The 14485-nt window shown below is 40.2% G+C and overlaps 1 long non-coding RNA gene across 1 annotated transcript; it reads right to left on the bottom strand.

The window, feature by feature from the left end:
• Positions 1–6753: 6753 nt before the first annotated feature.
• Positions 6754–7825, bottom strand: LOC113948573. The gene is made up of 2 exons (XR_003528191.1): positions 7446–7825; positions 6754–6885 (listed from the first exon to the last, which is right to left on the bottom strand). It is a non-coding gene; the product is annotated as an uncharacterized LOC113948573 (long non-coding RNA).
• Positions 7826–14485: the final 6660 nt, after the last annotated feature.

The following is a 14485-nucleotide window of genomic DNA, read 5'->3' as shown; positions in this document are numbered from 1 at the left end:
AGAGAAAATTTGCCAGAGAGTAACTGCCAATATTAACATCTGCCAGCCAATCTTCTTTATAATCAGCAGCAAAAAGAAGTGATTTTGCCTCTTGGGAGATCTTTCAAAGTTTCCTGTCTCAATTTGCAGTTTGTATCTCTCAGGGGTGTGAATCTGAATGATATTGCAATTCTCCACAGCTTCATCTATCAAACGTGTGAACTGATGACAGGTCCCGAGTAACAACATACAGGGACAGTGACATCCCCAGGCTGCTCTATTAAGAGAAAAAACAGAGTCAGCTTAAAAGATTTGTGGTCTGAAATGAACTCTTGAGGTAGAATTGACCCAAGGTGTGCAGGGTGATAAAAAAGAGAAGATCAGTGCAAATACAGAAACAGTTTTCATGTCTCAGTGCAAACAATGTCAGATCTTCGCAGCTCGGGGTACGAGCACTTCAAACAAGCCACCAAACAAACAGAGTGTTAGAGCCGAGATATCAAAACCACAGAGACTTGGTGGATGCCAATTCCTATTAATTTTAATGGGCATCTAGCAGCCAGATTCCTTGGGATCCTTTGAAATTCAGCACAAAGCTTTAACAAATGCTTGTATTCCCCCTGTCCTTATTCACGTCAGCAGCAACTCTTAATGTGGAAAGCAAACCTGGAGTGCAGGCAAAGGGAAGGCAGTCAGGGGGTAGTAGAGATATGGGGATGCCTTGTCAGGCCATGGGCAATTTGGGTAGTAGAGTTTAGAGTCATTCCCTGTCATTGGAATAGGAATTGGGTAGAAAGTGATCCCTTTTCCTGGAGCACTGCAGCATCTGCCATTCCTGAGACACCTTGGCTGAGCCCACACCAGGCAGGAACCACCTCCAGGAAGGGCACAGTGCCCAGGGTGTCTGTTGTCACACCATCCTTCCCTTCCATAAGCCTCAGCATTGTGAGTGCTGGACTATTCATCAGAGGAATTGGATCTGCAAACTAAAAGGTTATTACAGAATTCATATTGATGACTCAAATGGCACCTTGCAAAACTCTTGGAATATTCTGGTGATGCCCTACTTAAAGACTGAATTTGCAGTGCTTAAAGCAACAAGCCTGAAAATCTTTTACAGAAGAATACTAGAATTGTTTCATTTCTTGTATTAATTTTCTGCTGTACCATTCAAGAGTAGTAAAAATCTTGGGTAAACCAGTAGTTATTAGTCATACATGGCATTTGTTAGTTATTATTAGTCATATACAGTATTATTAAGAAAATGGGAGTATTTATTAAAGAAAGGGAGATAAATTTGCATTCCTTAGTTATCTTGAGTCATTTGAAAAGAATTCTTCATCATACTTGAATTCAGATTATAAGAAGCACCCAGTGAATCACAAGAGAGTTTTCCTTGGCTGTAAAACATGTTTGCTACCACTGTAATGCACAGAAATAAGAAAGGTAGAAAACAAGTAAAATGACAGAACCCACTGTAAAAGAGAATTACTTGTAGACCAGCCATGATCATCAGAAAAGAAGTGAGTAAACCCATCCTCACAAATAGCTGTGAATTAGCAGAGCCTCACTGACCACCTGAATTCCCAGCAGCATCTGTCTCCCCGTACTTATGGACTAAGTAATTATTTTATTCCCAAGTGCTTTTTTCTCAGAGACAAAAGGCTCTTTCCACTTGCCCTCCCCATAGTTTTTTTCAACAGGCTGTTGTTATATTATTTGAAAAGGCAACAACTGACTGAGCTGTTCTCAATATAATATCATCATTTATGCTTTAACTTGGAAACATGTGCACCAAGACTGAAATTATTTTACTCCCACAGGGGTAGCACTCTATTTAAAGTGCCCATTAACTAATCCTAAACAGTGGTGGAAAATCAGTGGAAATATGTGTGGCACCTACATGAATACCAAGTGAATTCATGAAGATTGGTGCTGCATATAAAATTATTCCACTATAGAGGGATACTTCAAAGAAAAAGTTGCTGCAATAAGGAGCTAGTCATAAAAAATATGTCATTCAGTAATAGCTTTTTTATATTCTATGGTTCAATTCCTGGCAGTTAGTGTGCAATTCTGTTACACATCCCAGCTTTCAGGGGCCTCAAACTTATCTGGGAAAACTTAGTGACTTCATAGTACCATGTGTGTGCCTGGGATCAACTTTTGCTTTAAGAAAAAAAATACAATGACCACCTATTAGAGCTGAGTAAAATGTTACGGGATTCAAGTGCTGTTTATCATTGTTAATATCTTCATTTTAAAATAAAAAGGTATTGATGTTTTTATATATATTTGTTACTGATTGGTCCCAGTAAAATGGCTTTAAGGAGAATTTCTGTAATTGTCTGACTCTGCTCACATGTCAATAACTGCTTGGATTTCCCTTGATGCCAGTGGAAGAGAATGATCTGTAGAGTCTCTCTAGAGTCTATGGACAGGAAAGGTAAAATCCTATTTATTTATTCCTCAGCACCTGGGTGATTGTTACCAGGCTTCAATTTCTAATGGATTGGGGCTACTTTGTTACCAGTTTTAGGTTTGTGTGTAGGAAGCTTGACTTGGATTTTAGAAGGGCTGAGTTCTCCCATCACTGGGGTTCAACTGGGCCAGAAAAACCCAGCGCACACCAGCAGTGATGCCTAATTTTGTGTTCCAAGGTTCCAATACATTGTCCCAGGTAATGGCACTGGTTGGTGCCTGATCTTGCTTGATCTGATGTCTCTGAATATTCATCCCATCACCTCCTGTACAGAGGGCAGGGATTCAACCCACAGCTTTAGCACTATCAGCAATAACCAGGAAGAGAGGAAAACAGATTTGCACACTAAATTCCGTGGACAGATTTCCCAGGACAATTAAATTCTGAATGCACAATCCAGAATACAATATGTAACATGGTAAACTGTGGGTTTATAATTACAGTGAAACCAGAATTGCTGCAATCTAGACATGTTCAGAATGATGAAACACATTCAAAATCTGCATTGTTATTATCTTCTAACCCAATTTACTACAAGAGTTGATTTTCCAGTCCATTTCTCTGAGTGAGAATCACTGGGATGGAGTACTTAAAATATTCACTCGCATTTATTCCAGTATTTGTGTACAAATACAAACAGTTCCCATCTCTAAAATTCAAAGATCTCTCTCACACACTCATTCTTTTGTATCCTCCAGCCCAGTACAGATTCTCAATGCATTCTCCCAAAACATAAGGTGATATATTGGTGTCATTTCCCCGTTCTAGACACCTTGAGATGATGGCTCTTCAGAGAGCAAGTGGTGCTGAAGCTCATAAAATAACAGGAAAAGGGCTTTTACAGAAGGTTAATTTATGCTGCCATCATCTGGGGTAAAGACAAAGGGTTTTTTGCAGTGTCTGCACACGGGGTAGCAAAGGGAGGTCCCAGTCCAAGATCAAGAAACATGCTACCACAATACAATACAAATGACCCTGAAAGTCATATTGAGAGCTAACATGAGAGCAGCTGATTGGTTTATTCAGTTATGGAATAGAATTAATTTTACTGCTTTTGTTCATTTGTTAACTGAGGGGAGAGAAACTGCAAATTTTACTTGACTGAAACCTGAAGGAATCAAACCATGGCTGAAAAAAACTGTGCAAAATTGCTTTGATTTTTATGTAAGAATTAGACTAAAAGAAGTACAATTGCCAGATATTTTTAAATACAGTTCATCTGACAGCACAATGTAAAGATTTCCACGGCCCAGAGTTACTGGAAGGCTGTATCTCCCTTTGTAACTCTAATCTCCATGGTTAGAAACAATGCAATTATCTACCCCTAGACATCATCAGTGAATCTACATTATTTTAAGCAGTTTCCAATCTTGAATCTTGCTGCTTAACACATGGGAAAGAGCATGTAATGCAATTTAGGGATCAAAGTCAACATTTGCTGCGTTGCCAATGTTATTTATTTTTAAAAAGGAGAAAAAAAAAGAAAGAAAAAAGAGAGGGATAGATTGAGAAAAATTACACGCACAAAAGGGATAAAAATGCCTTCTTGTAGAAAACTGAGTTACTGAAAGAGATCCAAAGACTTTGGTAATTTGGTTTGTGTTGTACTTGAAATAACCATAACACATCCATCAAGATTAACCAAGCCTGGTGAAATGGCAAATCACATTAACTTGTTAGGCCACCAGGTCAGATTTGTCAAACTGAGGGAACAGAGGCAAGAGACCAAAGATAATTTGTTTGTGCATGTAGCCCTAAATTTTTCTAATAGGAACTGTAATGCCATGATATGGATATTGAGTAGCATCCTCTGAGCGCTTCACTGCTCTCTGGGTGCATGGAATGAGCCTAAATAAATGTTTTATTAACACTGATGCTAAGAAATGCATAGAGGAAAGCATTGGCCATGAACAGCAATTGCAGGTTTTAGTGACAGGACAAAATTGAAGTGTGGGACACCCTTCTGATGCCAGCTACTGGCATTGCCTTCAGGAAGTGCTACATGCATTCCTATCAGAGAAATCTACTGTTCCAGCAGCCCAACCCATCATCTGCAGCATTAAACCTTTCAGCTCTCCCATCATTATTTTAATTGTGGCCTTATTTTCCCAGTATGTGTCTTAAATTGTGCAGTTTTCAGCTCTTTACGGTTGCTTTTTATTTAGTTGACCATCCAGACAATAGGGGTCAAAGAAATATATACTGTGACTGAAAATTCAGAATGAATCTTCATCAGGGTTCTGGCATTACCTTGGAGTTTCAAAGTGGAGGAACATTGTACAGCACGAACTTGTAATTTGATTTTTAGTTCATCACTGTTCTGTGTTAATAAAAACCTGAACTAGTCCAGAATTGAGAGCCTATGGTTGGAAAAAGCAGTTTTTAGAGACAATTTCTGTTTGCAGAGGTGTAATAATTTGCTTGGCTCCCACTCAGCACTTCACATTTCTGTTCAGTATGTCACTGGGAAACATGTGGTAATACAGCTTTTCCTGGCAAGGCTGGATCCACTCCAGTATCACTTTTCCTGCAGTGATGAAATCTGCCTCAAAAATTCTGTCCTCAAAATGTGATTCCCATTGGAAGTGTGGAATGATGTGTAGGCAGGGGGTGATGAGTGCTCTGATGAAGGGATTAAAATAAGGAACTGGCTGCCTGGCCATGCATTGCTGTCATCCTTGTTTCCTCTGGAAAGCAGTGAAGGTATTGGAATATCTAACTTGCCATGTGCTGGTGTGTATTCCACATCTTATTTTCAAACAACCAGGCTGGGATAGAGCTGCTGTGGTTTAAGGAAAGAAGGAAGGATTGAGCCTCAGTGTTCTCTAATACCATATCAACCTTGAGAGTGGGTGTGCCTATGACAATATTAACCAGAATTCATTGTAGGTTTTTCCATTACTCTGTTTGAGATCCATGAGAAAGACTTATTTCCCAATTTTTTGCAGCTCTAGTTCAATGTCCTTATAAATATCTGTACCTCATACAAAGAAAGGAATCTATAAATGATGAAAAATAACAAAAAAAAATACAAAAAATGTGGAAGAAAGACCATATTCTAGTAGATTTCCTCACTGTGGTTAATATCTTATTCATAAAAAAGTTCCATTTTCAAATTCCAGCGGGGTTTTTTTGCTGATATGCCTTGCCATGACATTTGCCAGGTCATGGCCCTGGTTATCCTGGTGGTTCATAGTCACTCTGGGATCAGGGAATAGAGCCAGGTCTTCCTCCACCTCTGTCATTTCCAAGCTAATGAGCTCCCTGCTTGTACCAGAAATTCTTGTTACTCTTCCCTAAGTGAACAGTTGTGCATTTTGTGCTCTCACATTTCATCCTATTTCCATTAGTCCAGTTTTAAATGTCACCCAAAGTGTCCTGCAGGATATTGCACTCCTTCACACTGAGGATGTCTCCCAATTATGTTTCAGAACCAAATGTCATGAGCATTGTCCCAAGATTTTGTGTCAGCTTTGTAAGTAAAATGTTGTATAAAATATAACACTAATCCATAAGAAAATTCCACCAGCAATCCTCCTCCCTGACTAGAGATTTAACCTGATGGTCTCTCTCTGGAGTCAGTGGGGTAAATTTTTCTTATTGGTAGTTTTTATTGTGTTGTAGGTGAAGGAAATGACTGGGGTTGTGAGAAGGGAGAGCTAAAATCAATGGTAAATACTTAGATGCTGAAAGTTAACTATGTGCTCAATTTTTTAGCTGTAAATATCAGAGGGAAAATCTCCTTCTTAAAACTTTTTGCCTTGAGTGGAATCTTGTTGCCTGTGCATCCTGTTGCCAGAGCAACCTGTACTGGCACTGGAACAGTGGCAAAGATCAGTTGCTGCTTTCAGAACAGACACAACAACATAAATGTGGGCATTACGTTGGATTCTTTTATACCAACATTATCTAATTCTATTTTCCTTATCTCATAAAAATATGGATTTCTATCTTTTTTTCCACAGCAGAAATTAGTTGGGAACAGTAAACAGGATTCCCCAGAAAGTAGCATCCAGTATAAGAGCTTTTGGTAATTGTTTAATAGTGAACACTATTATGTGAAATATGCAGGGAGAGGCAATGTAATGGTATCAATCTTATGTCCACACCCAAAATTGTAACTATCCAGCTTTCGAGGGAGGTAAGAAGACTTGAAAGAAAATTTGCAGAAATCTTTTCTGATTCAACCTTTGATCCCCCGCTCTCCTCAGATCACAGGTCCTACATGCCTCAAACTTCCCAGGTTTAACTACCCCTGGAAACATAAAGGAAGCTCAAAGCACACAAATAAGTGATTCCCATCTGAACAGAAGTCAGGCACTACATTCCTATCTTCTGCAGCTGAACCTCCTCACACACACACTCCAGTGCCGAGTCAACAAGATGTTTGATTAGAATTTGACTTTTCGTAGTTTGCGCTGCTGCTGTGGAAAAAAAGTATATAGAATTAATAGAATTATACCTGACAATATCTGGCTCTGTTGGGTTTTGTTCAGTACTGTTATAATAACAATAACAAGTACTAAAAATTGTCAGTCTTAAACAATTGCAGCACCGCAGAGAACAAATAAACCCACACATAAACAAATACTGAAGGATTATCTTCACTTAAAATACAATGCAGATTATAGTAGAACATATACAAGATTTTAATGTTCAATACAATTAAGTCTTCTGCTGTGCTGTAAACCTTACTGAATATGCTGTGGGAAAATATTACAAAAACTAGTCAACTATTCCCAGCAGACTTTGAATGCTTTTTTTGTGTGTAGCTGCATAAATTAGAATGAATTTTCTTTCATTATAGACAGTAAAAAGGAGGATTAATATGGAAATCTTTTCCAGTGAAAATTTCTATCAGGAATACAGAAAACACAGTGCAACGTTGAGCAGATAATCTGAAGAACCTCTTGGCTTTTGACATTTTTGGAAGCACTGTGGGCTTTCTTTTCAGGACCTCTGGCACAAGTTTTGTACTACTTACAGCATTTCTCAAACATCCTTCTATTTGATCCAGAGCAATCAATGCAGAGATAGCAGCTGATATTTTTATCCTTTTTGATGTAAATTGTGTAAATCTCTGCTCGTGGACAGTTTCATCAGAATGGCTTTTCAGGCCGGAAATTGCTGTGTTTCCTTCCTTAGGGTTAATCCTATTTCACAGCATATGGTGAGGCAAAGGATCTGGAAAGCAGGAAAGGGCCCTTACATAAGCTGGGCAGGATTGATGTCCTTGAAGTTGGGGTTTTGTGTGACTGGCCTCATCCTGCAGAACTGGGGTCACACTGGAGCTCTTAAGGAGTACAAACCAGCTCAGCAAATCCCAGAGCACTTTGTCTGAGTGCACGGGGGTGTGAACCCCCCTCTGAGCCCAGCTGGGAGTGACAGCCATGTGCAAGGGTGTTCATTTGATCTCACAATCACAGAAGCATGGAATATGCTGAGTTGGAAGGGACCCACAAGGATCATCCAGTCCAACCCTTGGCCCTGCACAGGAGCATCCCCACATTCACCCCCTGTGCCCCAGAGGATCAGCTAAACCCTCCTGGAGCTCTGGTAGCCTTGGGGCTGTGCCCACTGCCCTGGGGAGCCTGGGCAGTGCCCGACCACCCTCTGGGGGAAGAACCTTTTCCTGAGATTCAACCTAAACCTCCCCTGACACAGCTCCAGACCATTCCCCGAGTCCTGTCCCTGGTCCCCACAGAGCAGAGCTCAGTCCCTGTCCCTCCTTTGCCCCTCCTCAGGCAGTTGTACCTGCACTGAGGTCTCCCCTCAGTCTCCTCTTCTCCAGCTGAACACACCAGGTGCCCTCAGCTGCTCACACGGCTTCAAATCAAGGCACTTCCCCACCTTCATTGCCCTCCTTTGGACTTTTTCTAATGTCTCAGTGTCTTCCTTATATTGTGGTGCCCCAAACTGCCCCAATATTCCAGGTGAGGCAACCCCAGGTCAGAGCAGAGAGGGACAATCCCCTCCCTTCCCCAGCAAGGCTGGGCCTGATGTGCCCCCCTGGACAGTGATGCCTGAGCTTGTCTTATCTCCATCTAATGTCAGATATGTACAAACAAACCCAAGTGCTCATCAATAGTTTCATTCCTTTCTACTGACTCAAAACCATTTATCTCCTTGGCTCAATTTTCCACCTGCACATTTTCCCCTTAAATTCTTTCCCTGTTTTAGTGGGAAATTTGCAAACACATGATCTCTTACAGTTCACTTTGTTCAATATTTCATGTTTTCCAGCTGCTCAGGTCTGAGATACATGTTTTTCCCTCCAGCATGGTACCAGGCAGCACTAACCAGAGGCCACTTTTTATGCTGGGAAGCAAAAAATATGAATATTCTCCCAGGTCATCATTTCAGAGTGATCAATTGCAATGAAAACAGAAAATACAAGGAATGCTTTCTCACTCTATATGCTGCAATGCAAGAGAATTTAGGATTTTTCCAAGCTGAAGACATTCATAAAATTTAATTCATATCTACCCGACCTAAATAAAATTAATTCTTTCCAGATTATTAATTTCCAATATTCTACAGCTCATTGCTTCTCCATTCATTCCTTAAACAGAGAAAACCAAGCCCAAAGATGTCATTTCACTCCAATCTTCTGACAGCTCTCAGTGTATTGCAGGGATTGCAGCTTTGGCCCACGATTTTAACTGAATTATTCACAATTCAGACCAGGGCCTGAAGTGTAAAGTTCTAAATGTGTTTGCTAAGAACTGAAATTCATCCCAGCCTGGTTTCTGTCTTCTCAGCTTCTCACATCATGCCTTCCATGAATATTTGGAGAATTAATTTAAGGGTCAATTGAAAAAACAGGTGCAAATGTACCTGAAAGTCTGAGTGGTTCTGTAAGAACCTGTCTAATATTATTCACCATTTTAAGCACAGTTGCTGAGGTTAATTAGATTTACGACCCCTAAAAATTTTAAGTGACCCTGATGACTTTCTTTCCAACTGATTATTTGGTGTGAGAAACAGAAAAAGAATAACAAATAGACTATGAATAAATAAACTCTTGATATTCATTCATACAAGGACAGAGAATATGTTTCTGACATTTAATTAACTATCTAAACGTCCACAAGATCTATAATAAACCACTTTGCAAGACATCCAAATGTCAGAGAGAAACACATTTTACATGAAGTGTTTCTTTTACCACTGAAGCTGTGAAGATACAACATTCTTTTAAAAAGACACAGAAAAAACAAGCACATATTTTATCTTGAAAGTACTTTTTCAAAGGCTTCTGAACAGCCAGTTGCTTGCAGTATGACGAGTGGAATTATTCTAATTTATCACACAGGAGTTTGAAACATTAGTTTTACAGATATGCCATGTTGTTCTAGCAGAGTTCATGTCCTGAGACTTGGGCAAAACACTGGGAACATTAAATTGATTCTCTTCCCTGAATTCACCTGCAACTTTTCACTAGGATCTGAAGATTTTGTAACCTGTATTTAAGTGCTGCAGAAAATCTATTCTAACCTATTCACATGCACGTTACTTCTGCCTTCCCTTTTTTTGTCAAAATCTTGACAACATCCTCTAACCCCTCAAGGGATGTAAGAGGTACTTCACCCCCCTGAAGGCACTCCTTGGCTGGGATCTGGTTAATGGAATTGCAGTGAAATGCAGAGGGTCCTACAGGGGCCTTTCACATACTGGGGCAGAAGGAAAAGCTGCAACTCTTTTCTTTCTTTCATAGATTCATCCAGATATTTGGAAAGTTGACTTGCCAAGATGACAAGTGTTGCCAGATTTGCTTTGACTTGTCTCTCTGCTTTTTAAAGATAAATAAACTGGAAGAGGCAGTTTGTACAAAAGGTGCTGGAATTATGGTCAGAATGAGATCCATTTGTTGCTATTTTTTTATGACATCACATTGCTTGAAATGCTGGGAGGTTTTCCCCTCCTTGCCCCAGGAAGATCATGGTCCCATAGTCAAAGGTTAACTGAGGGATCTGCAAGGGGGGCTGAGCAGCAGCTAAAGAAGAAAAAAAGATGTGTCATCACTTCCAGAATGAACTGCGAGGGAAGAGAGCAAAAGGAAAATCCTCCAGGCATCACATGGGGGAAGGCTCAGCTGCCAGTTTGCCTCTCTGGGGTGTTGTTTCTGAGCAAGCACATCCTTTCCTCTCATGAGGCATTAAACCCAGAATTAAACTCATTAAAAATGATGCATGTTCCACTTGACTCCAATACACTCCACCAGTATTTCCATCACTTTAGAGGTGACATTCCGGCCACCTTCTGGAGGCACTGACACCACAGTTGATGTATTGAGAAGTCCCTCCAGTGCAACTCCTGAGCACTCCCAGCATGACAGCTCTGTCTGGAGTGAGATCACCCCCAGTGGTGTCACCCCCTGCCCTGCCATGACATCACACACGTTGACACGATGTGACACCTTTGTCACAGGATGCTTGGCTGTTCCTTTGTCCAAGGGCAGCAATTGTAACTGTCCCTGCACTGGCACACCAGGCCAGAGCAAACACAGCTGTTCTCACATGCCAGTCCCACTCTGTGTCTGTTGTGTAAATGGACAGTTAATTAAATTGCCTTCATAGAGCTCTGTAAAAAAATCTATTAAACAAAGAATCCCTGGCATAAACAAACAAACCTGGATCACAGTTTCAGCTCTTTGACCTCTTCAGTGGATTTTCTGGTTTTATCAGGAGAGCTTCTTTACATTTTTCCTAATTTGCCACCAATATTTTAGAAGTTGTTTCAAAAAAAAAAAAACTAAAAAGAAGGATGAGATTTGGCACTGATTATTGTAAGTCTGTTCAGAATACAGGAGGAAGGTTAATTAGCTTTTCTGACCTGAAGAGTCTAGGAAGGTATCCCTGGTGACTCACTAATTGCTGCTCAATGCATAATAGTGTCTGTGAAGCAGAGTGCAGGGAGCTAGACACTGATAATAATGTTACTGTGATTTAAAATTCTATACCTGCAAGGACATAATGTTGTTTCAGTACAGCATGCACTCCACTGATAGATCTAAATATTCCCCAACTATTCATTTATTTTATTGGCAATTCTGGTCACTAATCTTAATTTGAATTTATACCAAGTACAACGGTGTTTCTCAGATTGAAAGTAAAATGCTATTTAGGGTATCATCAAAGCATATTCTGAAATTGTTTTCTCATGTGTAATAAACATTTCCATTAAGAGCAGTGTAAGTGCTAGAGTTGACTTATTAATTTATACAAAGAATATATAATTTTTATGAATATAAACAAAGAATTAGTCCATGTTGGGAAAAATATCCCTAAACCATGACAAACAGAGACATTGTGTTGTCTTTAATAATGGTGTGAGACCAACAGAGCATAGGAGTTTTAGGAAACACGTGGAATCAAGCTCACAGAGTATCAGATGGATGTTCAGTGTACATGTCCTTCCTTTTGATATTTATCAATTGACATGTAATGATGAGGATTTTAACAGGCAGAATAGATGTGCACTATTAGATCAGTTAATCAGTAGCTGTCAGGTCTGTTTTTTAAAAGTCCCCCAGAGAACAAAACACAAATTAGCTCTTCTTAGAAGAAGCAGTGTAGGTTTCTGGATAGCCTTTTGTCTAGAACAAATTTTGAAAGTTTGCTTAGGAACTGTAAACATATTTTTCACGTAAGAGTTTTCTCTGGTGCTTGTGGTGCAACCTTCTTTAAATAGGTATTCTGCAGATGCTCCTTGGATCAATTCTAAAACACTTCTTCAGCAATCTGTCCTCCCATAACAGATTCCTACAGGAATATGATCATCCAAGCCTCATTTGCATTAAGCCCATTACTCCCAGTTTCCTGGTCAGTGTTGGAAGAGAAAATATGTCATTTACAGCTTCAACTGCATAAATTTGGTACATCAACAAGCTCTATCACACCACAGACTTTACTGATAAAGATCTAATATGTAACCAATATTTTCCTCTCAGCAGCTGATAGCACAGTTTAAGGGGGGGTTGTAGTTATCCTGGCCCATCTGTCAGTTTATTCCTCACAGTCCTTCCTTGCACCTCTTCTGCCCTGAGCCAGGTGATAAAATTGAGCCAGACCTACAAATTAGGAGGATGCTGACCCAACAGGAAAACCTCAGGTACCCTTGGCAACACCTCCCCATCCAGAGAGTTGGAGATGAAGAACTAGAAGGAAAAGAACAGTGCTCAGACATTTCTTCTGCTAAGGCTGGACATTCTATTCCTGTTCTGCTGCTGAGCTATAAATGTAATTAAACAGCAGGACTGACAGATCTGCCCTGTCAACTGTGTGTTAGAACAGCTCACCAGGGTCTCAGGTGAGAAGAGACCATGGGGTTTAATTTCCTTAGAAGCTTCTGTTCCTCACAGAACAAAATATCCATTCTGGGAAGGTTTCTGCTCTCCCTGGGCAGGCTGTGGACCTCCTGCTGCATGGACATACCTGAACAGCCCACACCTCGTACTCCTGTTCTGCAGGGAACACCAATCAGCATTCCCAACCCCTAAGCAGGTTTGGGAGAAAAGAGGAACAGCTGGTCAGGTCTCCTTTTCTCTCTGTTCCCTGCGTGTCTACACCTTGATTCCAGACACAGCCCTGTCTGTCAGCTATTGACAGCAACAGGAGCAACACAGGTTTGCTTCTGTGCTTTGGCAGCCTTAACCTACACTCCTACTCACTGTGCCTGAGCAATCTGCAGGTTGGTATTTACTAAATCAGCATTATGGCACCCATATCTTTGTCCTTCCCTCCTCTTTTCCCTGTCATTTCTGTCTTAGCTGATCAGATATCCAGCAGCTTGACAGATAAGACATTGCCAAATCACAAAAGACCTTACCTATATCTCGAATTTCCTGACTTACCTTATTAAGCTGCCATCTGTTGCACAGAATCACACAATGGATGTGTTACAATGCCACCTGACATAATAAGTTACTCCCATGATAAAAGACAAAAGACATGCAAAAAGTGACTGTTTTTCTTCTCACTGAAGCAGTTCTCAAAGCAAACAGGAGATCAAGTCAGTTGAATCTACCCTGTATTTAATTTAACACAAATTAAAGCAGATGGCTACTAATGCAGGGGATATAATTTTTAGGCTTTTTCTCAAAAGTATTCTCTCTGTAATACAGCCCTTTGTTCACTACATTCTCTTACTGCTCATTGAATGTGAATTATTTTCATCACATAAAATGAAATCCTGAGTTCTTGTCCAGGGCCAAGTTTTCTTTTTTTTATTCACCTCCTAAACATTGTGCATGAATTATCCACAACATGACTCTGCTGCCCCTCCTTGTAGGACTTTTATGTCCCATCATAAATTCTCTGGTTTTGGTGTTTCAGATGAGAAAACTCGTAGCCCCTCTCACCTGGGTCTGTTACTGGGATAGTGAAGATTTGAGCACTTCCCAGGCCTCAGTGTTGCACAGTTATAAACTTCTGCCAGGTTCAGCAAGATTATTTATCAACACACTGGAGCTTTGCTCCATGTACAGATTTTGTAGATTCCTCTGCAAACACTGAGGGATTGCTCAATACAACATGACTGAAATGAGCTGATAATCCCAGCCAGATTTCCCTTAGATCCCCAGCTTTGCTTGAAATTAATATATATGTTCTCTTTTGTCTATATCCTGTTCATTTGCTTTAGATTATTCTGTTTGCATTATCCTATTTTTAAGCTTTTCTTAGCAACAAGGAGAACTAGAAATGTCATTTAAGCAAAGTTTAGATTTCCAGTGCATCCATGGTTTCCCTTAAAAAAAAAATCAAATTACTTTCAGTGAAGTTGTATGATTTATATATCAATTCTGAGACACCTTCTCTTTCAGCCTTTCACTACTAAAATTTTCCCCAAACCCTGAAATGCTCCTGTGTATGTAGGAGTGCATTGGGTTTGCCACTAAATTCTAAACGTCCTCATGTGTGTGCCCTGTTCTTGGAGCTCCCTTGAGTGGGGAGATTGGGAGGGTGAAACACCTGAAAGAGTTGAAACCTTTGCTGTGAGCCTTAATATGAGGGAATCAATCCC

The sequence above is a fragment of the Corapipo altera genome, unplaced genomic scaffold (assembly GCF_003945725.1).
Source record: "Corapipo altera isolate COAL_440 unplaced genomic scaffold, ASM394572v1 64, whole genome shotgun sequence".
Classification (NCBI taxonomy): domain Eukaryota; kingdom Metazoa; phylum Chordata; class Aves; order Passeriformes; family Pipridae; genus Corapipo; species Corapipo altera.
The sequence above is the reverse complement of the archived record's forward strand: the minus strand, read 5'-3'. Positions and strand labels throughout refer to the sequence as shown.